Here is a 27,710-nt window from a genome sequence, read left to right on the forward strand (position 1 = left end):
TTAATAAATATGAATGAATGAACTGGAGTTGTTTTTTCACAAACATACTTTTTGATAACAAATTATCGGAAGCAATAGAATTTATTTTAAATTAACATCTTTTTAAAAGGTATTACATAAGAGATTACAATTATTCTAGCACACAGAAGTTTCCTGATTTTCATTAATTTAATAAATAAATATGCTTACAAAGTTTACCCAACTAAAAAATCAGCCGGAAAAGAAGCAAAATTGATATATTAACTGCTTATTTTTTTAAAGCCACCACTATACAACTAAGTGATAGTAGCTTATATTTGTTTACTGATTATCTTACCAGGGTGGCCAACCTTTTGGTGTCTCTGTGCCAAAGTAGATGAAGAGTTGTCTTAGGCCACACATTAAATAAACAAACACTAACAAAAACTGACAAGCAAAAATAGGTTTTAAGATTTTGTGTTGGGCTGCATCCATAGCCATCCTGGGCTGCATGCAGCCCGCAGGCTAGGGGTTGAACACCTCTGAAAAGGTACTATTTGTTTGGTTTCAGTAAATATACATAGCTGTGAACTATACAAGGTATTATATTAAAATAAGAAGGCAGTTTTTGAAAACTAAATTTGTTGGTATGACATTTTTTAATAAAATTATATAGGTTTCAAGTGTACAATTCTATGATTCTTATCTTTATATTGCAGTGATTTTCAAACACTTTGCTGCAGGAATTTTTAAAACATGCAATACCTGGCTATTTAATCAGGGACACTAACTTCTTTTTCCCTAGATTTTCAATTTTAAAAATTACAACAGCCAACACAACAATAGCCATTCAGTGTGAATGGCTATCTTTAGTTATCTTCAATGATAAATATACAGGTCATATAATAGAATTGCATCTTATTGGTCCCATCACATAATAAGGATGTGTCTGATTGGTTAATTCTTGGTACCAGAAACTTTTATATACAAGTATAAGCACCTGATTTTTAAAAAGTTACTTTGGGACAAAAACTCGGTAGGTTACAACTATAATTATTATTTTTGAATCAAAGTTATACCTACTTTTTTTGTCAGGTCAGCAATAATATGTTTTGGTGTGCACCAGAATTTTAGTAATTAGTTCATGTGTGCCATAAGAAGAAAATGGTTGAAAATTGCTGTCATATTGCTTGTGTGCCTGCCACCCAGAGTCAAATATTCTACATCACCATAAATCTTCTACATCACACTTTACCCTTTACTACCTTATGGGGATGCAGTTTTATAAAAACAAGACACTAAATCTTGAATATGGTCTTTCAACACCTTTCTATACTTAAAAGTCTATGAGTCTTTTTCAGCTACGTAACTAACTGCCAGTAGAAATATGATCTATGGTCTAGAAGAGATGTGCCCTTGTGACCTTCTCTGTAAATTTTCTGTAATAGAATTCTCTGTTTTTAGTATTAAAAATTCACCCCAAAGACTAAGTAAAACATGTATTTAAGTATGCAATAAACTACTCTGTCTGAATATTTAATGTTTAAATAACTGATGACATATAAGTGTGCTAAGAAGTCATGAACTATAAATAATTTTTCAAGTCTGACTTTTTTTTCAAAAACCTTTTGTCTTTAAAAGCCAGAATCATGTAAGAAGAAACATCTTTGTCTCTTGCACACCATCCTTTTTCCTTTTATACTTTTCACACTAAAATTATTTCTTAAATATGTTTGAGGAAAGATTTTATCCTTTATTTCAACAATTAATATTATTCCTGAAAACAGCATTCATAGGATTTAGAGCTGGAAAAGGTAGTAGAAACTGTATAACATTAGTACAATCTTGGTGTATTATAGCTAGGAACTAAGTTCTAAAAATTATAAGGAATTTCTAAGACACTCACTAAAGTAGTACTATAAGCTGGATTCCCTTAGTATACTAGAGTCTTCTCAAAATTACAAGATGCTCAAAACATTGTTCTATAGTTCTGGTTGTAGTATTTTTTGAGGAAAAATAAAATTTTATTTAGCTTTCATTATTCTCTCTTCTCTGTTTTTTTCTTTTTTTCCAAACTTCATAATCAATCATTCTTCTACATGCATCCTCTAAACAAATTATCTATTTTTGGTAAAGCTACATTTGATGTCAGGACTTCTGCAACAGCCAGTCACAAATGTCCTTTGTAGTAGCTGATAATTTAATTCACCCATTTATTGGTCAAGTCCAGCAGCTACTACTTGACAGGAAAGGGTTACCATCCTGAGTTGCCTTTGACATAGATTATTTACTAGCCAGAATCCCAAATCAATGACTTTGGAACTAAATCCTGTTGTAGGTGTATTTTTCTTTGATTGCATTGCTTTTAAAAATTGAACTTGACCTGGCTGGTGTAGCTCAGTGGATTGAGTACGGTCCTGTGAACCAAAGGGTTGCTTCTTTGATTCCCCGTCAGAGCACATGCCTGGGTTGCTGGCGAGGTCCCCAGCAAGGGGTGCACAAGAGGGAACCACACACTGATGTGTCTCTCCCCCTCTTTCTCCTTCCCTTCCCCTCTAAAGAGAAACAAAAAAATAAATCTTTTTAAAAAATAAACTTGAATGCCTTTATGGAGGACAGATTCACCAATATGTCATAGTTCCTACATGCCCTTTTATTTTTGTGAGTGACACCTCAGGTTCACTTTACATTATAAATATGGAACTGAAAGCAACATGAATACTGCTTTGTGTTTGATTCATGTTGTTATTGGTTATGAGAATATATGGCATTTTTTCTCACAGAGCAAACATCTGGAGAATTTGGAGAATCAGATTGATAGTGTCATTGACTTAAAAAAATCTTTTCACTTAGAAATTCAAAAATACTTAAAAATGTTAAAATGTTTCTAAGTGTACATGATAGTCTGATACATTTCAAGTTCTTAATTCACTCAGTAGACATTTGCATAATGTCTACCAGTGTGATTAAATGGGTCATCTTAAAAATGTAGTTCTATATTCTTTTCTTTTTTTTTAATTGAATTTATTGGAGTGACATTGGTTAATACAATTATATATGTTTCAGGTGTGCAATTCTGTAATTCATCATCTGCATTTTGTCTTTTGTATTCACCATTCCAAGTCCATCACCATTTATCTCCCTTGTACCCTCTTCTACCTTCTCCCAGCTCCCTTTTCCTCTGGCAATCACCATACTGTTGTCTGTGTCTATGAGGTTCTTCTTCTTGTTTTTTTTTTTTCTTAATCCCTTTACCCTCTTCACCCAGCCACCTTTGCTACTGACAGCGGTCATTCTGTTCTCTGTACCTATGAGTCTCTTTCGTTTTCTTTGTTAGCTAGTTTTGTTCATTTGATTTTACATTTTTTAAAAAACAGTTGATTATAAAATTTAAAATAAAGAGAAGATTCCGGAAACATTAAGACAGTTATTTAGTATTTTAGTGTATATCTTTGAGTATTACAAAATTAATATTTTGATTTTATAAATTGAACCAGAAACAAAGTAGTAATATTTTATAATATCAAAAAATATTGTATTGTCTTTTGCTATAAATTCAATGACAATAAGCATGTGGTAAAGATATTACATGCTAATTGTCATTAATGAGAAATTTAAAATATATATAAATTGTAGTTTCATTCAGTAAATTAGAGAATGATCACATTTGACCATATCGATTAAAAGAAATCATAAATAATGCTTAAAATGAGTTTTTCTATAAGAAATTTTAAGAAAATTAAATATGGCATGCATAAAACAAAAAAAATAATATGTTGCAAATTTTGCTTTAACTGTTTCCTTTGTAAATATATTGAAAATTAAGATTAATTAAATTAAAATTTTTCTTTTCAACAAATATTAACAACTAATGATTAATCTGAGTCTGAATCAGCATGTCAAAGCATCAGATAATAAAAAGGACTAGCATCTTGTTTTCAAAGAAACAAAATTATAAAAATTAATAAGGAATGATGTAAATATTTTTCTTCATTGTCTAAGAAAATGTGACCTTTGTTTTGTGTATATATAAAACACAACTGTTCATACAGTTTTATGAAGAAAGACTTTTCTATTTTAGAGGTATTAGATGTTTTCAGCAATAATTTGACAATGAATAATGGTTGTCACTTTTTCATCATAATATGCCTATCAATGTTTCTCATAAATATCTATTCAATTTTATTAAATCATTTTAGCACTTGATATTTTGCTTATCCTTTCAAAGTGTAAAATATACAAATATGCCATTTTATGTTTTCCAATAGGGCTTTAAATTTTTTATTTTCCTTTTTTAAATTCATTTTTTAAAAAACTTCTACTGTGTATAGGATCTGAACCAATAGTTTGATTACTGTTAATGCAACCTTGTTTGTGTGTGTGTGTGTGTGTGTGTATTTCAAAATTTGTATTCTACATCACAACACTAAGAAAAAAAATCTGCCCCTCTGTCAGACTAGTGTTAGTCTGATGATTATACTAATATTAACTGCTTCACTTGAGTAAGCAAAGAAGAAGTAAAATACCAGTCAGACCAGCTGTTAATTCACAGAGTGTTGTACTATGCTTATTAAAAATACCCTAAAGATGTACCTTTGTGGTTCAGTCTTTTGAATTAGAATCAGAATATTAATCATGCTGCAGGCCTAAATTAAACATTGGAAGGCCCCTTAAGAATTTTCACCAAATTTTCTTGGATTTTTCTTTATTGGGTCTTCCTGGACTCTGTTTAGCTCTGTAATTGCTTTGCTCCTTTGTTGATAGGTTAAAGCACAATGTGATTTTCTCCATGTCATAATATTTAAGAGGACAGCTCAATGGTCTACTCCAGTTGCTACATGCAGCTGAGACACCGATTTATAACAGAAATAGTGTTTATGATGTCAAATAAATGGTGAAGTAAGAACAATTATGTATCTCAAAGTTCAGAGTTTTAAATGAACCTGAATCATTACTATCTTTATATCATTTATATTCTATAGGGGTTATTTTAAGTGACCCTGCCAAATGTGGTTGACCTCAAATATGAGTATGCAAATGGAAGAAAAAATTTTCAAGCATGTTCTAATACACTATTTTCTTATATTAGAAAATGGACATGACTATTTATTAATGACTATAAGCCTAATTACTTACACATGAATATAGTTTCAAGAGTAGAAATGTGTCCTTAACAATAGCATTTGTGCATCTAAGCCAGTGTTTGGAGTACATTATTTATACATACTGAACTGAAATGCAATTTGAACTCCACACAATTGAGATGAAAAATAAAAGTTCTGATCTTAAAATATATATATTTTTTAATGCTTAATGTATCTCTACTATCTCTCTCTCAAAGTAAAGGGATAAAATGGAAAAGTATATCAATTTGAGATACTGTATTATTTTTAAATGAATAATGATAATAATAGAGTGCCAGTGCTCTTTACATATTACAGAAGTTACTTCTCCATTTCTCAATTGAATTTATGATAAACTACTCATATTTAAATAAGAGCTCTCTTAATTATGAGTCCTCCACAATTATTTGTGGAAAAAGAAAACACGTCTGTTGAAATTGATATTTCAATTTATGAATGTTTGTTTGAAACAACATGCTCAGGTTTTCAAAGATTTGCCTAACAATGTTTTGGCAGAACTGATGCAATGTGGACTTTATCTTGGCAGGGTATTTGTGCATTAGGTAACACAAAATAATAAACATAGCTCTATGTGATTAAAACAAAAAGGAAAAAACCTTATTCATTCATAGTATGGTTAAGACAAAATCATAATTTTTATATATTTAAAGTGGTAATAGTTTACCCAGTGGTATGGTAACTAATTCACATTGAGACAGTTAAAAATAGAAACATGACTTCATTTGACCATGATGCATGTCTAAAAATAATACTATTCAGTGTTATGAGCACTTTTGTTTGCTATGAATAACCAGGGAATACAAGAATCATAACAAAAATTGCATGCATTTCAGAAGAAATTGTGAAGTGACTTGTGAGTATTTGGGAGTTGAACACTGCAAGTATGGCATTCACGGGTGCAGCACTATAAAACAAAATTTCATCGATGTTCTGGACTACACCTCGGCAGCACTCTTCTTCCCTTCTCTGTGCCAATGTTCATAGCTGCTTGGGTAATAAACAAATAAATAACAGTTTATTCACAGAATGTATAAATTATGAAATTACCTGCTGATTTAAAAAAAACTCAAATGTATTTTGTCAATTATTGATAGAGATTAAATTGTGGCCAACAAAGAATAGATAAATGAAGGAAAAATTTCCAGGGATCCTCTTTTACTGCATTCATAATGAAAATTAGAACAAATTCACTTTGAAATATTTAGTGAAGACTGATGGGATCTGTAAACTTTGGAACCTTTTGTATTGCATCAAACCATCATGATTTAAACATGTTTGGATAAGGAACTACTATAAAGATTCTTTATAACCCTAACCATTATAAATATTTTGTCAATTTTGTTTTAAATATCCTCCAATTTTAGTAGAACTACTTGAAAGCACATCCCAAATACTGTATCATTTCACCCTCAATATTTTTGTTGTAGGATTTTAAAGCAAATTTCAAAAAAAAAAACATATCACCCTACATTCTTCAGTATGTATCTTTAACAATTAAAGATTTTTTAGCAAATAACACTTAAAATATGATTTTTTTATATCACTTAAAGACATTGGTTCTAGTTCACATCTCCAGTGTTTAGATGAACTTTTTTTTTTCCTAATGGTTTTTGGATGAGAACTTAATAAAGTATATAATACACTTACTCGGTCAGTTAATTCTCATATCACTTAAACTACATAACTGTTCATCCTCTTATTTCACATTTTTTAATTTAAAATTTTGGATATTCTGAAGAATTTCCAACATTCTGGATTTGGTTGAATTCCCTGTATTTATTGTAAATTTATAGTTACATATAGAAGTTTAACTAGATTCAAGTCCAATTGGCACATTATACTTTGTATTTTCTCTGATAAGTGGGTGTATATAATTAGTTGTTACACTTTTAGGAACATATCAGTAATAAACTGACAGAATATTGAAAATATGCCTCATTATTTTTTAACAACAAAAGATAAAAGAGAACACATATGTCTAGCAACAAGGAATTGGCTAAATAAACAAGAGAATACTATGGAACTGAATAAAGAAATAAAGTATGAGCTTCAGAATATTATGTGCAATGAAACAACCATTGGGAGAAATATGTTATATGTATAATATATATGTGTATACTATACAGCACGGTACATGTATTATGTGTATACAGTATGTTACCATTTAAAAATAAGGAATTTTATATATGTATGCATTTGGGTATATTAAATAGGTATGTAAATTATGAAAATTGGAAGTGTATGTATTAACTAGCATGGGAGGAAAGAATAGAGTGGATAGGACAGTGATAGAGGCTGGACTTCTCTGTAAATAAATTATAAATTTGTAACTTTGGAAAAATGAAAATTCTTACAGATTATAAAACAAAATAAACTAATTTGCTTTTTTATCTCTGGTGTTATGTATATCTCAAGGAAAAAAAGCAAATAACCCTAAATTCTCTTCCATGACCATCTCAATGGTAGTAGTGTCGAAGTTATTCTGAATTGATTGTGTGTAAATTATGGGATATTTCAAATGAATATGTTATATCATTGAGAACAAAGATTTTCAGTATAATTATATGTATATCTCATATGTATATGTTAAAAGGCTTTACTTGAATTGGAAATCATTAATAAAAACAGACCATGTAGCATGTCTTAAGAAACATGAAAACACACTTTCTATGTCTCTCCACTCAAAAGACTGGGAAAAATAATGAACCTAGTATTGGTGAACTTCCTTAGCACCCAGAGTTCAGTTTCTAAAATCTGCTTTCATTGAAAAGACAGTAGGCATAGCAGAAAGATCTGATTCTAGATCTAGGTCAGGGTCAGGTAATATATAAGATGGACCTGTAAAATATATTACAACCAAAACAAACAAACAAAAATTTAAAGAACCTAAGATCATATTCATAGAACTCAGGAGTTGACCTACATAAGCTCCAAGAGCCAAAAATGAAAAAAATTAAGCATTAGTAAGGATTTCAGTGCAATGTATTATAATTCATCAAATAGGTTTAAATGAATGAATTCATGGTTACAGTCGACCCTTGAACAAATTGGAGATTAGTGGCACTTACTCCCTGTGCTGCCACAAATTAACATATAACTTCTGACTCCCCCAAAACCTTACTACAGTCATCTCCTAGCATTCACAGAGAATTGTTTCCAGGGCCTCCAAAAGATACCAGATTTCACAGATTCTCAAGTCCCTTGTATAAAATGACATAGAACAATGCATAGAGTGGGCCCTCCACATCTGCAGATTCCCAACCACAACTTAAAAATACTGTTTGTACATAAGTGAACCCACAAAGTTCAAACCCATGTTGTCAAGGATCACCTGAATATTAAAAAATATGCTTGGTCAGCTTTGGCAAGTGCTAGGCAAATATTTAGGGTTGAGAGAAAGATTCATAGCTGTTTTATTAGTTTACTAGAGCAAAAAACACTGGAGGAGAAAAAGCTATGGATTCAACTACCCAGAATCCATTACACCTTGCCAGCACTTGAGTTTGACCATTGGGAGACCCCAGAAGGAGACTACCAGATGCAAAGAAAGATAAGTCAGAGAGTTTATCCTCTTCTCTTCCCTCTACCCAAGGTGCAATTCAGTAATGGCTATGTTTGTGGACCTGAGACCACAGAACAAAAAAACACATTGCTTTTTTTTTTTTTTAGCTGTGTTCTTACCACATTCTTTAACAACAGATACCACTTGGCATTTTGAGCTTAGATATAGTAATACTGTAACTTCCTATTTCCTTGGGTCCATAGTGTGCATTGCTTTCCATTGTTGGTTTCCTTAATCCTGCCCATAACATTTTAAATATTCCCAATATTTAAACCTATTCTATATGCCTTTTAATATATTGTGGGTGTCCTCCTGGAATTCTAACTAATATACACTAAATTTGGGCTAGCCTTAAGATAAAAACCCTCAAAGGTAGACCCCATTATTGGTTTGTTGACATATTTGATAAGCAATTTATTATGATGATACTTTAACTTCCAGAGTCAAATAAAACAAAAACTTCAATAATTTTCAAATTATTTCAATTAAAACTGCAGTAGCATGGGATGAAAGCAAATGAAAGGAAAGTCATTGGATGATCACGTGTCTATGGCACTTAGTCATGTTGATGACAATGTTGGTTAAAAAACTGAGAAGTTGAATGGCAATTTCTTTTGAAAATAGATTTTATTATTTAAAATATATTTAGGTTCAGAGCAAAATTATGCAAAAGTATAGAAAGTTTCCATATATCCTTTTCCTTTCAATCTTGGAAAATCTGTTCTTTATCCATATAGAATTCTATGATATTTTCATGTGGGGGAGATGCTTCATAAGCAATCATTGGTTCCTCTTCACAAAAACACCCAACAATGCACTTCCATGATCACAAAAAACTTGATCCAAACATAACCCAGGTACAGTGAAACAAAGTCTGACCCAGAATGCGGTAACTTGCACATAAAAAAAGTTGCAAGATCTTGAAACAAGAATCAGAACAAAACTGGGGTACCTGTAAGGGAGTTAATTTTAAGCATGTAAAAAAAAGAGATAAGAAAGTAGATTAGAATGGAAAGAACTCATTGATATAGGTACACTCTCTTAGGATTTGGAATTTATTATGTTGATTTGATTTAATTACCTAGCATTGGCTTTAACAGGTTTTTATGTTGCTTACCTGAAGTCTGGATTAACAAGAGTGTAAAATCAATGATGTTGCAATCCTGGCATATTCTTGGCATGCTGGAGGTGTGGGGAAAAAGGAGTGCTGGAGTGGTTCTATAATAGATACATCCCCTTAAGCTTTTCTCAGATTAGGCCAAGAGACTCTCCTAGTATCTTTGCAAAGATAAGTGGTGGCTGTCCTCCGAAAGCAGGAGAGGGAACCAAGGTAGAGTAGGGTTCTGTGGTTTCTGTGGCAACAATAGGATCACTGAATGGCAGAGGATATACCATAGCTCTCAACCATTAAATAAAAGGTGCCACAATATAAATGTCAGAGATGGGATAGTAGAAGGGATTTATGAAACTGTCTAATTAATAACAATATTAAGGACAAAATAAATGGACAGCCTACTAAGTTATTGCTGACAAATATAAACAGAAAAGCTGTGGTTCTAGCAAAAAGAAATCTGATGTGAATTGATGTGGGATTTCACAACCTCTTCTCCAGTTATCTATCTCAGCTTTGTCTTGCACAAATTCACTGAAGGAGAATTAATCTCTATGAAGTTGTCCATCCACTTTTATATCTAGGCATAATTTCTACCAACTAGTTCTTGCTCTTCTTTCTAGAGCCTCACAGAAGAAATATGATCTATATTCTGATGGGTAAATCTTCAAATAATTGAAGGCAGTTGTATGTTTCCATCCTCAAAGTTTTAAGTTACTTCACCATTCTGGCTGTCACATAGTTCCATTCCAGTTTGTCACTGACAATGTCTTGAATGTTTTGACTATGTGAGTTGAAGTGCACAATTGGTAAGTCATTACCACCATCCTTCTTGTTATAGTGCTTCTAGTAATGCAGCCTGAAAATAAAAATAACTCCATTTCTAGCTTTGGTGAAAAGTTGAATTCAATAAAATGTAATCTTAGAAGTTGTAGGAAAGATGGAGTAAACCGTTGATTAATAATACATGTTTATGACAAATTCTTTACAGAGTACTTTACTCCACAGGTTAAAGCATACCTGAAATTATTATATTAAGCAGGCTTCAGGCATTTTGTTTTGGATTTGATGACTTCAGTGGTGTAACATTGTCTTATGTTCATGATTCATTTCAAGTTGTGGTACAGCCAGAGGAAACATGGTGAGAATTTAGGCCAGAATAGACTTCATACTGTAAGTGATATATTTTACCCACCAAAGATGTGTATATCATATGACGTGCTCACTTTTTATAATACTCAAAATTCTGCATTTTCAAGGAACACTAATATGTGCTAGCCCAAATAAAAGCCATGTTGATTTGAAAATGGATCAAGAACACTCATAAGAGAGGTACATAATTCCAGTCCATGTCATTTCTCCACCACTTTGACAGTAATGAATTCATGAACTGAATTCATTAAACCATCTAGGTTGATGGTTTACTTTTCTTTTTTTTTTTTAATCTTCTGGACTTCCAGCCAAGATGGAGGTGTAGGCAGATACACTTTGCCTCCTCACATAACCAAAGAAGGACAGCAACATATTCAAAAACAAAAAATAACCAGAATTTCCAGAAAATCAAACTACATGGAAGTCTGACAACTGAAGAGTTAAAGAAGAAACATTCATTCAGACCAATAGAAGGGGCTAGAGATGGGCAACTGGGGTGAGTGGACAAGTGACAAGCAGCAGCTGGAGGACTGGCAGGTGAGGCTGAGGCTGGCAGACTGAGCAGTCCCACATTTGCATGCAGATAAACTGGGAGGAGCAACTGGGGAGTGAGACAGACTACACAACCCAGGGTTCCAGTGCAGGAAAATAGGCCTCAAAACCTTTGGCTGTAAAAACCTATGGGGTTTGCAGCAGCAGGAGAAACTCCCAGACTCACAGGAGCATTCATTGGAGAGACCCACAAGGTCCTAGAATGTATACAAAACCACCTACCCAGGAATCAGCACTAGAAGGGCCCAATTTGCTTGTGGGTGGTGGGAGAAGTAACTGAAAGTCAGCTGAGAGTCCAGCAAGCAGCATTGTTCCCTCTCAGACACCTCCCCCTCATATAGCAGCATACCACAGCAAAGTGGGTTGGCCCATCCTTGCAAATACCTGAGGCTCCACCCCTTGCAACGTGACAGGTGTGCAGAGACAAAGAAATGTGGCCCCAATAAAAGAACAGATCAAAGCTTAAAAAATAGAATTAAGCGATGAAGAAATAGCCAACCTATCAGATGCATGTTCAAAACACTGGTAATCACTATACTCACAGAAGTGATTGAGTATGGTCACAAAATAGAGGAAAAAGTGAAGACTATACAAAGTGAAATAAATAAAAATGTAAAGGGAACCAACAGTGAAGGGAAGGAAACCAGGACTCAAATCAACAGTTTGGAGCAGAAGGAAGAAATAAACATTCAATCTGAACATAATGAAGAAACAAGAATTCCAAAAATTGAGGAGAGACTTAGAAACCTCTGGGACAACTTTAAAAGTTCCAATATCTGAATCATAAGGGTGCCAGAAGGAGAAGAGAAAGAGCAAGAAATTGAAAACTTATTTGAAAAAATAATGGAGAACTTCCCTAATCTGGCAAAGGAAATAGACTCCCAGGAAGTCCAGGAAGCTCAGAGAGTCCCAAAGAAGTTGCACCCAGGGAAGCACACTCCAAGGCACAACATAATAACATTACTCAAGATTAAAGATAAAGAAAGAATCTTAAAAACAGCAAGAGAAAAAGAGACAGTTATCTAAAAAGGAATTCCCATAAGACTGTCATCTGATCTCTCAAAAGAAAGCTTTCAGGCAAGAAGCGGCTGGAAAGAAGTATTCAAAGTCATGAAAGGCAAGGACCTACTTCCAAGATTGCTCTATCCAGCAAAGCTTTCATTTAGAATGGAAGGGCAAATAAAGTGCTTCCCAGACAAGGTAAAGTTAAAGGAGTTCATTATCTCCAAGTCCTTATATGAAATGTGAAACAGACTCATCTAAGAAAAAGATGACCAAAACTATGAACAGCAAAATGACAACAAACTCAAAACTATCAACAACTGAACCTAAAAAAACAAACAATAACAACAACAACAACAACAACAACAACAACAAACTAAGCAAACAACTAGAACAGAAACAGAATCCCAGAAATGGAGATCACACGGAGGGTTATCAGCAGAGAGGGGGAGGGGAAAATGGGGGAAAAGGTACAGGAATAAGAAGCAGAAATGGTAGGGAGAAAATAGACAAGGAGAGGTTAACAGTATGGGAAATGGAGAAGCCAAAGAACTTATATGTATGACTTATGGACCTGAACTAAGGGGAGTAAATGCTGGTGGGGGTGGGAGGGTGCAGGGTAGAGGAGAATAAAGGGAGGGGAAAAAAAAGGACAATTCTAATAGCATAATTAATAAAATATATTTTAAAAAATCTTGTGCTGCTCTCAAACTTTTTATATTCAGTTGCTTTTTAAGTAGAGGTATAAAAAACTTTTGCACCTAATATTTCATTCTAAAATTTGAGAAACCAAAGGAAAATAACTCATGTGTTTCTAATTAATGTTTCAGAAGAGAGTTTTAATGAAATAATTCATAATCCCTCTCAGAATGTTTAATTTTCAAGCTTAAACAATTTCTAACATTGAGTTTACATTAAAAAAATAAAAATACAAAGCCATTTTTAAGTTAAACATACTTATCAAAGGAGAAACAAGTCACATATGCTTTCTAGATATATATTAAAGTGTTTATTTCAGTGCATATTCGGACTTGATAATTTTGCACAGAATTTGGTGAACTATAAGCAGCTAGGGTTCATTAATTGGAGTTCTCGGACTAGACCATTAGAAGCCAGTGAAATCCTTGAAATTGTATATACACAGTTTTGGAACGAAGGTAGGGTATACATTGATCTAAAATATAATTTATCAAATTTTGAGACTTTCAAAGTGGTCTAAAAATACACTTCCCAAAAGATTAAGTAGTTTTGATAGGTAAATATATGTGATATATTCATAAACTGACCGATAGTCTTTGCTTTTAATATTTGGGTTTTTGAAGAAGCATTTGGAGCTTTCAAGTGGAATATTCATGAGTGGTAGAAGAGCAAACTCTAGATGGCAGGTACGTTCAGAACTGGCTCTATTTGGTCTGGCTAGAACATTGTAGATATTAGTTTCTTTAATATATGTATGGAAAGCATAACACAGCAGATGTGTTTATAGCTCTTCAAAAGAACAAAATCAGGAGACCTAGAGATTAATAGCCTTTGTTGTACAAGGCCAGGTTAAAGCTAAGGTAGCCTCCTAGGCAGTTCGCCACATCACTATGGCAATGAATTTCAGACCTGATTTAGAGAGGCAACTGATGTTGAATAAAGATAAACGCTTTATATCCGAGGCCCACAGTTCTTTAAGAAATGAAATAACATGTTTTACTGTAGGAGAGTGTTTTATTTTTTTTAATGGTTATATTGCATTTATAAGGAAAACAAGATTAAACAAAATTGTTAGATAAATTATTGAGAGTGAATATCACTGGAGAGGAAATTTGCCAATTTTCTAGTCAGTGAGACTTATCAAGAACCTGATTATTTGTGTGTGATTTTAATTTGCATAGTTGTTAAGACAAAATTCATCTTTCATAAAAATATATGATTACATTTTCAGGGAAGAATAAATTCTGTAACATTATTTTAAAAATATTTTTATAACAGCTGTACAAAATAATTCTGAGATATATGAACCTATTACTTTATGGCCAGAAATTAAAGTGGTCTAATGTCAGCAGTTGGGCATTAGAGGAATAATTTGTAGGTTATTTTTTAATAGCTAAATACAAATAGCTACAAATAGCTAAAATATTTTTTAAATTCTATATCCTTTCTACTCAAACTATTGTTTTATATCCTTGTCTCTCAACTCTATTATGAACAAGAATCACAGAAGAACCATGTCAAAATCCCAGCTATGATTCAGTAGTTTGGGAGGAGGGCCCAAAATACTGCATTTTTAACAAGCTCTCAGGAGGACTTCTGGTCAAGACATGGCTTGCCTCTTTGAATAACCACTTCCAAATTACAGCTAAAATATAGAACAAACATCACTCAGAAATCAAGTTTAATGGAAGTCCACTACAACTACAGAATTAAAGAAACCATATCCATCCAGACCTGTAGGAGTGGCGCAGACCTCACCCATGTGTGGTGAATAAAAATTTGGGAGGGATATCTTGGGAGCAAGGAGTCCCAGCCCTATACCAGGCTCCCCTTTCCCGGGTTCCAGTACCAGGAAGATAAGTCCCCATAACTTCTGCTTACAAGAACCAGTGGGGATTCAGTCAGTGGAAGAAACTTCTGAAGCCCCAAGCAGTTCCTCTTAAAGAAACCACACATGAACTCCTCTACTCAGACTCACTCCCTCTGAGCTCCAGCACTAGGGTAGGAGCCTAAAAGGCACCAGTGGTATATAGGGAGAAACTGAAGGCATTATTTTCTGGCATCAAGATGAGCAGAGGCCATTGTCCCTTTTCTAAAACCCCCCTCCCCAAGGCAATAAGTTGGTGCCATATTTGAGACTCCATCATCCTGGCTAACACTGTTTGACCTGATTTGAAAATGCCCAGAGAATCCAACCCACCCAATTTATGGGCCCACCCAGGCTGTTTTTCCATTTGAATGGCTAGTCTTGGCTCATGCTTCACAACTTCCTAAATCCTATCCAAATCCTTCCTAAATCCCAAATCCTATCAATCCTAACAAGCAATAACTGGCCTCAGTGAGCCCCAGACCCTGTACTAGCAGCAGTAGCCAGATTAGTTCCACACCTTGCCTTTGTCTGGCAATCTCCAAGCCTTGCATAAATTGCAACCATCTCAGATTCTTTTATAGCTCAGGTAAGGTGGCCCTGGACAAAATGCAGGTGGGGGCTGACCTTGGCCTGCATCACCTAGGAAACCCCAGGGTGAGGGCACCCAGTGGACAACTACAGACCATGTCAGACTACCACCACCCTGCTCCCTGCACAGCTGATCCTCCACAGAGGGCAGAGGTTATTGGTAAGTGGTCATAGCCAATCCTTGTAGCAAATTGGCCTTGGTAAATCACTCCCATTGATCTGCCGACAGCAACCAAGGCTCAACTACAAGAGTAGGGTGTACAGCCCCAACAAAGGGTGCACCTTGAGTACCCAGATTGGATGAAAGAGGAGGCTCTGCCACTGGACCATCCAGGACACTTACTACATGAGGCCAGGCTACCAAGATAAGGAGTCATAGGATCTCTACCTAATACATAGAAACAAACACAGGGAGGCTGACAGAATGAAAAAACAAAGAAACATGGCCCAAATGAAAGAAGAGATTAAAACTCCAGAAAAAGAAATAAACAAAATGGCGGTAAGCAATCTATCAGGTGCAGAGTTCAAAACACTGTTTATAAGGATGCTCAAGGGACTTAGCGAGGACCCCAGCAGCATAAAAATGATCCAGTCAGAAATGAAGGATAAACTAATTGAAATAAAAAAACAATTTACAGGGAAACCACAGCAGAGTGTGGATGAAGCAGAGATTCAAATCAACTATATGGAGCATAAGGAAGCAAAAAAGAACCAATCAGAACAAGAAGAAAAAACAATCTAAAAAAATGAGGATAGCATAAGCAGCCTCTGGGGCAACTTCAAGAGGTCCAACATTCACATCATAGGGATGCCAGAAGGAGAAGAGAAAGAGCAAGAAATTGGAAATCTATTTGGAAAAATAATAAAAGAAAACTTCCCTAATTTGGTGAAAGAAATAGACATGCAAGTCCAGGAAGCACACCGAGCCCCAAACAAGATGGATACAAAGAAGCCCACTTCAAGATATATCATAATTAAAATGCCAAAGGGTAAAGATAAAGAGAGAATCTTAAAAGCAGCAAGAGAAAAGAAGTTAGGTACCTACAGGGGAGTTTCCATAAAACTGTCAGCTTATTCTCAACAGAAACTTTGAAGGCTAGAAGGGATTGGCAAGAAATATCCAAAGTCATGCAAAACAGAGACCTACAGCCAAGATTGCTCTAGCCAGCAAAGCTATCATTTAGAATGGAAAGGCAGATAAAGTGCTTCCCAGAAAAGAAAAAACTAGAAGAGGTCACCATCACCAAACCATTATTATATAAAATGTTAAAGGGAATTATTTAAGAAAAAAAAAAGATCAAAGCTATGAACAATAAAATGGCAAAAATATATACCTAAACAATTGAATCTAAAAAAAAACAAAGTAAGCAAACAAGAACAGAGACAGAATCATGGATACAGAGAGAATTTTGATGGTTGCCAGATCAGAGGGGGTTATGAAGGAATGGGTGAAGAGGTGAGGGGATTAAGAAGTACAAATAAGTAGTTACAGAATAGCCATGAAGATGTGAAGTACAGTATAGGAAATGGAGCAGCCAAAGAACATATATGCACAACCCATGGACATGAGCAATGGTGGGGCGCGGTCACCTGATGGAGTGGGGGATGCTGGGTGGAGGATGGCAAAGGGGGAAATATCAGAACAACTGTAGTAGCATAATCAATAAAATATAATTTAAAAAAAGAGAAAGAGCAAAATAAGCTCTCAGGAGAGGCCAATATTTCTGGTCTCTGGATCACATATTGAATAGCAAAGCTCTATATGATATGCCTGTTATGATTCTTTAAATATAATGATTAAAACATTTATAATTTCATATAAAGGCCTATTGATTAAAACATTTATAATTTCATATAAAGGCCTATTACATATAAAGAGTACATTCATTAAGCAGAATCAAAATAAAATAAATTCATGAAACAGCTTTATACTAAAATAAACAGCTGTTTATATCTGAAGTACTATTAATGGAGTAGCAGAACTTATATGCATGACCCATGGACATGAACAACAGTGTGGGAATTACCTGAGGAGTAGGGGTGCTGGGTGGAAGGGGCAAAGGTGGAAAAATTGGGACAACTGTAATAGCATAATCAATAAAAAATAATTTAAAATAAAGTACTTTTCAAAGATCCTTTTTACTAAAAATAAACATGTTTTAGGTTAGAAATTTTTAAAAATTGATTTTATCAGGTGGTTCCAGTGCTGAATAAAGTATCAATGCTTAATGTCATTGCCATAGATGCTCCAGTTCCCTGTTAGTGGATATTTTACCTAGTTTTGGAGATTAGAAAACCAGAAAATCTTACTGGCAATTTCATTATCATTGATTTCATGGTGAGATATCTTCTGGAGATTGTGACTTTGGAGAGAGTGATATAAAAGTACACACATGTGAACACCCTGCATGTAAAACCCAATGTTCTTATGTGAAACCGTGAGGGATGAATCTAGTTCAAATCTGCAATCAGCACCCATTTGACCTGCTGAGAATTGGTAGGTCTGAAACCGCTATGTGGCTTGTTTCCTAATGTACAGTAAATTTCTTTCAAAATGAAGGTGCGTGTGCTTTTTGACTTTGGCAGAAAGGGCAAAGCAGGGGCATAATGAACTATAAATTTTAGTGTATTTATGAGTATTTATAGCTCACTGTAAGGTTTTACTGTCTGTGTTTTTCATATTTCCTCTGAACTCGGCTCTGCCAGCAGGTTCAGTATGTTTGACCTTCTGACTAGAAGAGCTACATCAGGTCCACATTCGCCAGCAGATGTTTTATTTTTGTGGAGAGACTTACAGCATGAGATGAGGCTAGAATGTTTCCTAATAAAACATACTGTTGGCAATACCTGTAGGCAGGATTTTGTATTTATTTTTAATTTCAGTTTCATATTTTTCTCTTAAGATATAATTAGTGATTAATATTATAGTAATAATACTCTTTTTAAAAAGAATTATAGCCATCATAATCTTTCCAACATGCATTGTCATGCCCATATGAGAACTTTTGAATATGAAACCCTTTTGAATGTGAAGCGACAAGCAACTGTGCTGGCCTCTGCCCATTCTAGGGATCATTAACAAATTAGTTAGATGTGAATCGCTATCCCTAGTTGATTTGTACCAGTGGGAGGATGACTGCCTACATTAGTTGTGTTAGACTGGCTACAAAAAAGAAAAAATGGTATTGATTGACAATGACTTCAATTGTGGTTTACTACTTCACATGTGAGATGTATCTCTGCTATTCTAGCTTATTTTCCTTCGTGCCAGTGCAGCACAGCCACAGTGGGATAGGGAAAGGAAACTGTGTGTGTGGCCTCCTCAGCAGGAGCAAGTCCTGCAGGGCCACTGGTGGGCAGAGGCGTGCTGAGAAAGGTGTCAGAGAAAGGTCTGCTCTGGGGACCACGGCTGTCACTCAAAGAGCCCCTACGAGGTGGCAGTGCTCAGGGGGAAGAGTGCATACTGGAACAAAATATTCTTATTTTCATTCAATAGAATAAAAAATTGTTTACAATTGTGTTAATACAAATTAAGTATTTAAGGCCTCTTTTTTTCTCTTTCTTGCCATTTTTTCCTTAATCACCTCATTAATTTCCAGTTTGGCTTAAAATGTTTAGCAGGCTGGAACTGTATGGCTCATTTATTCTACTTTATTTACTTTTTAAAGTAAAATGGATAAAATCAATTTATAAATTTAAGCCCTTTTACTATGATTTGGAAAGCTGCTAAATAATACATCTTCCTTTCTTCATGAAAGTACTAGGAAGTAATTCATAAAGTAAGTAATCTCTTTCTTGAGATATTTTAAAGAAAAGGTAGATTGTTATTACTCTGAGGCTTAAGCTCAGTCCTGCCCAGACCCTGGATATGGGCAAAACAGTCTGCACAGGGATTCTTGCATATATTATCCAAAAATACTACATCATCAGCTTGTGTTACTTGTGTGAAAAACTTAAATAATTAATACATCAATATTCTGATTCTTTTCCACCTGGGTGTAATAGTATCTCTATTTCTACAAATAAAGAACTTAATGCCAGGTGGAATTTTAAACTGAACAATGGCAAAGTTGCTCTTTAGCTCTGATTTGGAAAGCATTATGCTTCCTAACAGTATGTAAGCATACACACACAGTCTCTAAAATATTATCAAGTTATATCTGGTGGGAAGACTGAAGAAGATAGAGAGTAAAGCTGGAAGAGCAAAATAATATATGAATTTTCCCAGGAAAGAAATTTCTAAATGATGTAGAGATGAAGATTTTCAGATCTGCTTGAGGCTGGATAAACTGACTACAATAACCTGCCAATTGAAGTACAAGTTGTTCTTATGGTTACTGAAAAAGGAAAAAAAAAGGAGTGAAAAAATCAGGAAATAGGACTTCAAGAGCACAGCTTTATCAGTATCTAGTACTCAGAATGCACAGAGAAATATCAGGAATACTGAGTGGCATTTCATGAAAAAGTTGCTTAGACCAATGCTTGGGACAGAAAGAATTGCTTTCTCTACCTCTTTCTCATATCTATATAGATGGTATATAGATATCTCATATCTATAAACACATATATGTGTATTTATTTACTTAATACATATGCATATATACACACATATATATCAACTATTTATAGAGAGAAAGAAAAAATGGGAAGAAATGTATAAAATTTTCATGCTAGAAATATTTGTCTTTTCTAAGTTTTTAATTAAGTATTTTATGTTTATTGTGGAAAAGTAAGTGGGCATTTTATGCATAGCTATATTACAACTCTACTTCTTACAGTGCATGAACTTAACATGGTTTATTTATTTAGATGTATGTATTTATATATTCACTAAAGAATCTAGTATCATAAAGATTGCTGATATAACAAACATCCAATGAAAGATGTTTTAAAGTTTCTCTTAAAAATCTGTGTTAATAACCTGGTAATGCTTTGTTACGGCTTTCTGAAAATGTGTGAAGTGTTTTGGCAGTATGTCAACGGAGTGTCAAATATGGTGAGAGGGAAGCTAAGAGTTGGAATCATAGTGTCACCATGTGTTAAAGCTAGAAGGGACCTTAGACCTCCTTCATGTTGGAAGTGATGGGGCAGAAGCCCAGGAGGATTAAGTGATTTGTTCAAGGTCACATACAGAGGGAGTAAGGACCAAGTAGCAGAATCTGGGTCCCCTAGCTTCCAGTTCTGTTTTCTTTTAGGTTTGTAATTTTGCTTTTAACTATATTAATTGTTTTTGTTTCATACAGAACAAAACACAGATTGTTGAAGTGGAGGAGGCAGTTTTTTTTTTTGAAATCTGAGTTTTTAAAGGTCACCCCATCTCTCATTAGTTAGAGCTATCTACCCCCGAAACATTTATTTAAGTATTTATTCCACATGTAACTCCTAGAGATATTAATTCCCCTGACAATGAGAAGCATGGGTTGTAGTTTTGAATAAATATAGTCATCTTTCACTTTAAATCTACTTTTCATTGAAAGAAGTATTTTTTTTTATTTCTCCCTTCCTGCTTTGTAATAGGTCCTTTCTGTTTGCCCCAGCAGAATCTGACAACCAAGTGAGATGAAATTGTTGCAGGCACACAGGCACACACACATACCACATATGGAGTATTTGATAGCTTATGGAGAACTCTCATATATAAATTCTCACCATGACTGCAAATTAGTTAGTTCGATGTTTTTTTTAAAGATTTTATTTATTTATTTTTAGAGAGGGAAGGGAGGGAGAAAGAGAGAGAGAAACATCAATGTGCGGTTGCTGGTGGCCATGGCCTGCAACCCAGGCATGTGCCAAGCCTGCGATGTTTTGGTTCGCAGCCCACGCTCAATCCACTGAGCTACACCAGCCAGGACTATTCAATGTTTTTAAAAGTCCACTTAATAGATGAGAAAACAGAGTTCAAGAGCTTTGATATGACACAATAAAGGCTCAAAACTTGTTCTTTATCCTTGAAATATATTCCTTTTCAGTGTATGTAAATGTAATGGACCATCAATATTTAATGGTTAATTAAGGTAATGAGACTATAGAGTATACTTTGATACCTTAGAGTTGATATAAAGGAGTATTGACATCATTTTTCCTGCATAATTCTCAGGGATAAGGAGATATATTATTAGAAAGTCTAAACTTAAGATTAATTTTCAATGCTTTAACATCTAATGTGTTTAATCCTACCCTGGCTGGCGTAGCTCAGTGGACTGAGCATGCGGGCTGTGAATCAAAGTGTCGCAGGTTCGATTCCCAGTCAGGGTACATGCCTGGGTTGCAGGCCATGACCCCCAGCAACCGCACATTGATGTTTCTCTCTCTCTCTCTCTTTCTCCCTCACTTCCCTCTCTAAAAATAAATAAATAAAATCTTAAAAAAAATAAAGATATACAAAAAAAACCACATCTAATGTGTTTAATCCTAAATCTGATTGGAAAGATAAAATAGATTTTTCATATGCTTGAATATTTAAAAAATTATTTTATAGATATATATATGTTTAAAGTATATATTTCATTTATAATTTCCAAGATTTTGCTACATCCTCTGTCTTCCTTTAGTCACCTAAAGAGTTAATTAACCACTTATACCAGAGCCTTGTACAATGAAAATGACCAGTCTAGGAGTCTGTGAAGAGTTCTGGGCCAGGAGTTACAAGAGCTGAGTCCTAAATGATGTAGAGATGAAGATTTCAAACTTCATCTGAAACTATTGGACAAAGTCTTGTCCACTAGTTTGAAATATGCCTTTAGTCAAATCATTTACATCTCTGAGCCTTGGTCTATGTAGTCTTGCATAAGAAGAAAGTGATAGGCCAGATAATCAATAAGGCCCTTTGGTCATCTTAAAGATCTATGATTTATAACATATCTCTTCTGAATGATAATTTTATTAAATTGAAATATTCTGTGTTTGGTAAAACAGACATATATGTGAAAAATCCAAATATGAAAGCAGAACAATTCTATAATTATTATACATATCTATGTGCATGAATGCACAGCCATAATTTCTGGAGCTTTGTTAACATGCTATTAAAGTAACTACCTCTTTCAGAAAAAAACAATGAAAATAATTTACATATCTTTAAGATAAATTTGTGTTTAAAGTAATTACTCAGTGGTAAATTTATTTAGTTAAGCATTTTAGTTCAAATGGTACCCTGATTTCATTGAGATATTGAAACTAACTGGGGTGGGGAGGAGTGATGGGGGGAAAAAGAGATATTAAAACTAAGAGATCATAAAACAAACCTTGAGGCCATAAACTATATTTCATGCTTTAGAATATGTAAACTAATTTTGGTTACACTTTTAAACATAATAATGTATTCAGAAATACCATTTCATCAGCAAATATACATATATATTTGCATTATACTTACAATAGTCTGTCCAGAGGGTATGTCAGCCATGTAATATAGGAAATAGAGTCATTTATTGAAGAAGATACAAAATAAAATAAACATTATACATAGGAAAGTGATGCTTCTAAGTAGGCATTTGGGACCTCACACAGTTTTCCCAATTGCCATCAATTGCCCTGTCATATTTTCCTGAATCTCATCAACAGTCTGAAATTGCTTCCCTTTCAAAGGTGATTTTAGGTTTGGGAAAAGTCAGAAGTTGTGTGGAACCAAATCTGGGCTGTAGCGGGGCTGAGTGGCCTGGATGATTTGATGTTTTGCCAAAAAACCCTGTACAAGATGTGATGCAAGGACTTGCCAAAACCCAGTCACCCATAGCTATGGCTTTCTGAATCATCCCATAGATTCCATGGAGGAATGTTCAAGCTTAACTCAAAATCTGATGCAGATTTGTTGCTTTACTTACTCAGTCATTTTCAATGTGCCAGCCACACAGTGCACATGCTCACTCAATGCCTTCTACTTCCCCAATGACCGGTACAGTGAAGTCATTGTTCACGCATGCACATTCTAGTCCACTCTCCTTGGCTGTCAGATTACATTGGTGTCGTGCAAACTGTTCTCATTATATTAACAATGGTTGGACTTTTTCTGGACAGACTATATATACACACACATTCACGTGCACATACACATACATTAACATATAGTTTAATATGAGTTGAAATGTGTATACGTTTTCATTTTTCAGGTCAATACATGTATTAAACTTACCATCAATAATGGGGAATAATGTCTGATATTTTTGTTTGCTTGAATGTTTAAAAATCACTAGCATAGGGTTAGCATGAAGTGTGTTGTAAATATTTCTGGAGTATAGAACTTGATAAGCCTAAACAAGAATATAAAACTGTCAATGGTGTTTTATGTGTACATAGATTTATGTGTCAGATTGACCAAGCTATGGCATCCAATTATTTACTCAAACACTAATCTAGGTGGAACCGTGAATCTATTTTGTTGATGTGGTTATCATGTATAATCAATCAGTTGACCTTAAATGAAGGAAATTACCATCTATAATATGGGTGGTCCTCATCCTATTCACTAGAAGGCAAAAACTGAGATTTCCCAAAGAAGAAATTCTGAGTTAAGGCAGAAGCATTAACTCTCCCTAAGTTTCCAGCCTGCTGATCTGACCACCCCGTCCTCCCTGAGAACTCTGATATACCATCTTTCTTTACATTTACATCTAATTTAGGGCTATGGTGAGAGTTTAACCATATCATAGCAGATCAGACTTGAAACAATTTTATAGACTTTAGAAGTAATGACAGTAGAAAATGAACACTGAATATAATGTGTCTGTAAAAAATGAAAAATAAGTTAACCCTGAAAAATTGAATAAAGAGCTAAATAACAACTCAGAACAAGAAAAGATATTTATGGTTATAAACTAATAATAAAATGTTTAATTATATTCAATGACATTTAAGAAAGTAGGGTATTAATGATTTTTAAAAGACCCTTTTGTCTTAATGGGGACTTCAAAAACAATATTGTTTATGGTATACCATAAGAGAAGCAGGATATCTTTATAGGTATTTGAGACATTTCACAATTAGTTTGCAACTTCTTAGCAGGCGAAGTTGGAAACAGTATTTTTTTTTCCTTTGAATGTCCCTTTTGCCTTGGAAATGGGGCACTGTCCATTAGAATTGTTTCTTTTAAAGTTTTGTCTCCTATTGACTGAGCGGTGAAACTTTGTGATGAGGTTGCATTGCACAATCTCTGCCATTGACTTTTCTCTCTTTTATTTGTTCAAAGAAGAAATCTCTTTTATTCAATTTATAAATTTCTAATTTTTTTCAATTACAGTTTAGATTCAATGTTGTATTGGTTTCAGGTATACAGCATAGTGGTTGGACATTTATAACTTGGGCAGTGATCTCTCCAGTAAGTCCAGTACCCACCATGCTCATTTGGCCACCATCAGTTTGTTCTCAGGCCATAAAACCACTGGCTCCTTCTTGAGGCCTGAAGTAAAGACAGGAGCTAGTTACCCTCACCTTTTCCATCCTACTCCATCCTAAATGACCTCTGCCTATTCAAAGCAGAATGCAATAGTCTATTTACATTGGATACAACTGTGTAAAACATTGCTATATTAACAGAATAGGAAGAGATGTAAAGAGAAACATTTCATGTGTTTTGGTATTGATATGATATACAAATATAATTATTCGTTTGGGAGGGTTTGATCAAAGTTGACCTTCTGGATGAAGACAAAAATCTGTCAAGAATCAAATGACTGTATGCTATTTTTCAGGGAGTTAGAATCACAAAATGGCCTGTCTTAGTGGAAAAAAACTTTGAGGTGGTTTGGGAAAGGCAAGATACAATTGAGGCAGGGAATAAAGGTTGATGATGTAGGCTGCTGACTGAGAGCCTGGCTGTGATTATTTTAGCTCAGTACTTCTAAAACTTAACATCTTCATTCTTTTCCAGCTTTTGGTTCAAACTATCTTTTCCTTTATTCCTTCTTGGTTGCTGCTCCCACCCCAAACCCTATCTGTTCATCATTTTTTCTAGTCATGTTATTATAATTTTCTGCATTGATTTATTCTATTACAATTACCTAAATTTCTGCATTATTGCAATAACTTTTTAACTAGACACCCTGACTTACAATTTCCCACTCCTTCCTCATTTTGTGCATTAACAGTGACCAGCTTAATTTTCTTATAACAAAGCTTTCAGCCTTCTCTTTGACTTAAAAACAAAAACAAAAGCAAACAAACAAACAAACTAATATGTCTATGGATTGCAGGTAAGGTAGTTGAGGTCCTGTCATTGGTCACACAGCTTCTTCCAACAAAGACTTTACCTGATTTCTCCTTGTATCTTTCTGTTTTTCCATTAAAGCAAATTAAACTCCTATCTTCCAACCACAATTCCTTGCATGTCTCACCTAAACCTTCAATTGTGTCTGGTGTGAATTTTATCTAAATATTTTGCCTTCTTCAAGAATAGAGCCAGAGACTTCTTTGTCCAAGAAACCATGGCAGAACTCCAACACAAAGTCACCTCTTCACCTTTTTACTTGTGGCGGATCTTTTCTGAGATGTAGCATTAATGTGGTAAAAAAAAAGAAAGAAAGAAAAAATCATATAGATGTATTTTGAATCCTAGCTCTGTCATATACCAGCTATTGGAATGGGCAAATGATTCTATCACTCTACTTCTGTTTCTTATCTATGAGATGGGGATTAAAATAGTTATCTTTTTTAATTATTTATTTTAGTTTTTTAAAATTATTGCTTCTCTCCCTCCACTATAATATAGCTTAAAAAGGCAGAAATATTTTCTCTTTTGTTAATTTCTTTCCTCCCCACTGACACCTAGACTAATGTCTGACAAAGTGAAGGAAACTTATATTGTTTGTTGAAGAAATGGATGTTTAACACCTACTAATGGTGTCACAAATAGTGGCCATCATCATCATTGTTATCATCATTCATCATACATCTTTACAATGCTGCCTGGAATTATTAATTTTTACTTTAAGTCAAGATTATATTATTTCCTCTTTACAAGTTGTTAGAGCTACTTGGTATTGGCCTTGTCTAAAAAATGATACCATAGTTAATACCATATAGGCATATAGGATGTTGATTATTTGAGGAAATGAGAGTCTTAGAATAGAATCAAAGCTAATTAGTGACAATTCTATCCCTAGAGACAACATATTTACATCTTCTTTCAAACAGTCGAACCAGAGATTATCATCCACCTCTAGGCTTTTTATGCCATATATTAAGTATTTGCTTTTTTTAGAAGTCCTTTCTAATTATTTTCTATTTCCCTTCAGTGTCCATAAATAATAATATGTTTCATTTTAATAGCACCTCAGAGAAAATAATCTCTGACTAATATGTGAAAGTTAGAAAAAAGTCAAATTTACAGGCATATATGTGAGATGGGATGATGTTATTATGAAATTTCAATGGTGCTATAAAAACATTGATTCCAAACAGCTGACCCTCCTCCCAACTCAAGCCCCTCTCACAGGATCACTTTTTAGCCCTCCAATAGATCAATTAGTCCTATCTCCTACAAAAATGTGTCTGTGGGAGGAATAACATTTCATCTTTCTTATACCACAGCTTGAAAGAATTTACTCTGTTCAACCTTTCCTGGGCAAAATTTAATACTGAAGAAACCAGAGAGAGCAAGGTTTCATGGAATTTCACCACTTTGGCATCAAGTTCTGCATCCTCCAGACACTTAGAAATCCTTTCTATTCTCTTAGTTAAAACTGAGATGGTCTGGGCACCAGCACAGAACTCCAAAGTAGCTGTCACTGTCTGCATCACATAGACTGAGCTACTGAGGTTCAGCAAGGCTGACCAACTTGTTCAAAGTCCTACTTCACAATGTGAGGGCCTTTGTTTACTTATGAAAAAATCAGACACTTAGACAATATTGGCTTTAAATAACTTTTTTGTTAATTTCCTTACCACTATCTATAAAATTATCTCTTTTGCCATGAATTAAAGAGTAACCTTTCAAAGACCTCTACTAATTGTTGCTCTGTCCAGATGAAGACATGCATAGGGTGAAGGAGGGTGGCAAAGGTAGAGTATTGGATTGGTAATCATAGTAATGCTGTCATACCTGTGTATTTATTTGATAATTTTGACTGAATAAATTTT

The sequence above is a fragment of the Phyllostomus hastatus genome, unplaced genomic scaffold (genome assembly GCF_019186645.2).
Source record: "Phyllostomus hastatus isolate PE091 unplaced genomic scaffold, TTU_PhHast_1.1 phas_contig_1, whole genome shotgun sequence".
NCBI lineage: Eukaryota > Metazoa > Chordata > Mammalia > Chiroptera > Phyllostomidae > Phyllostomus > Phyllostomus hastatus.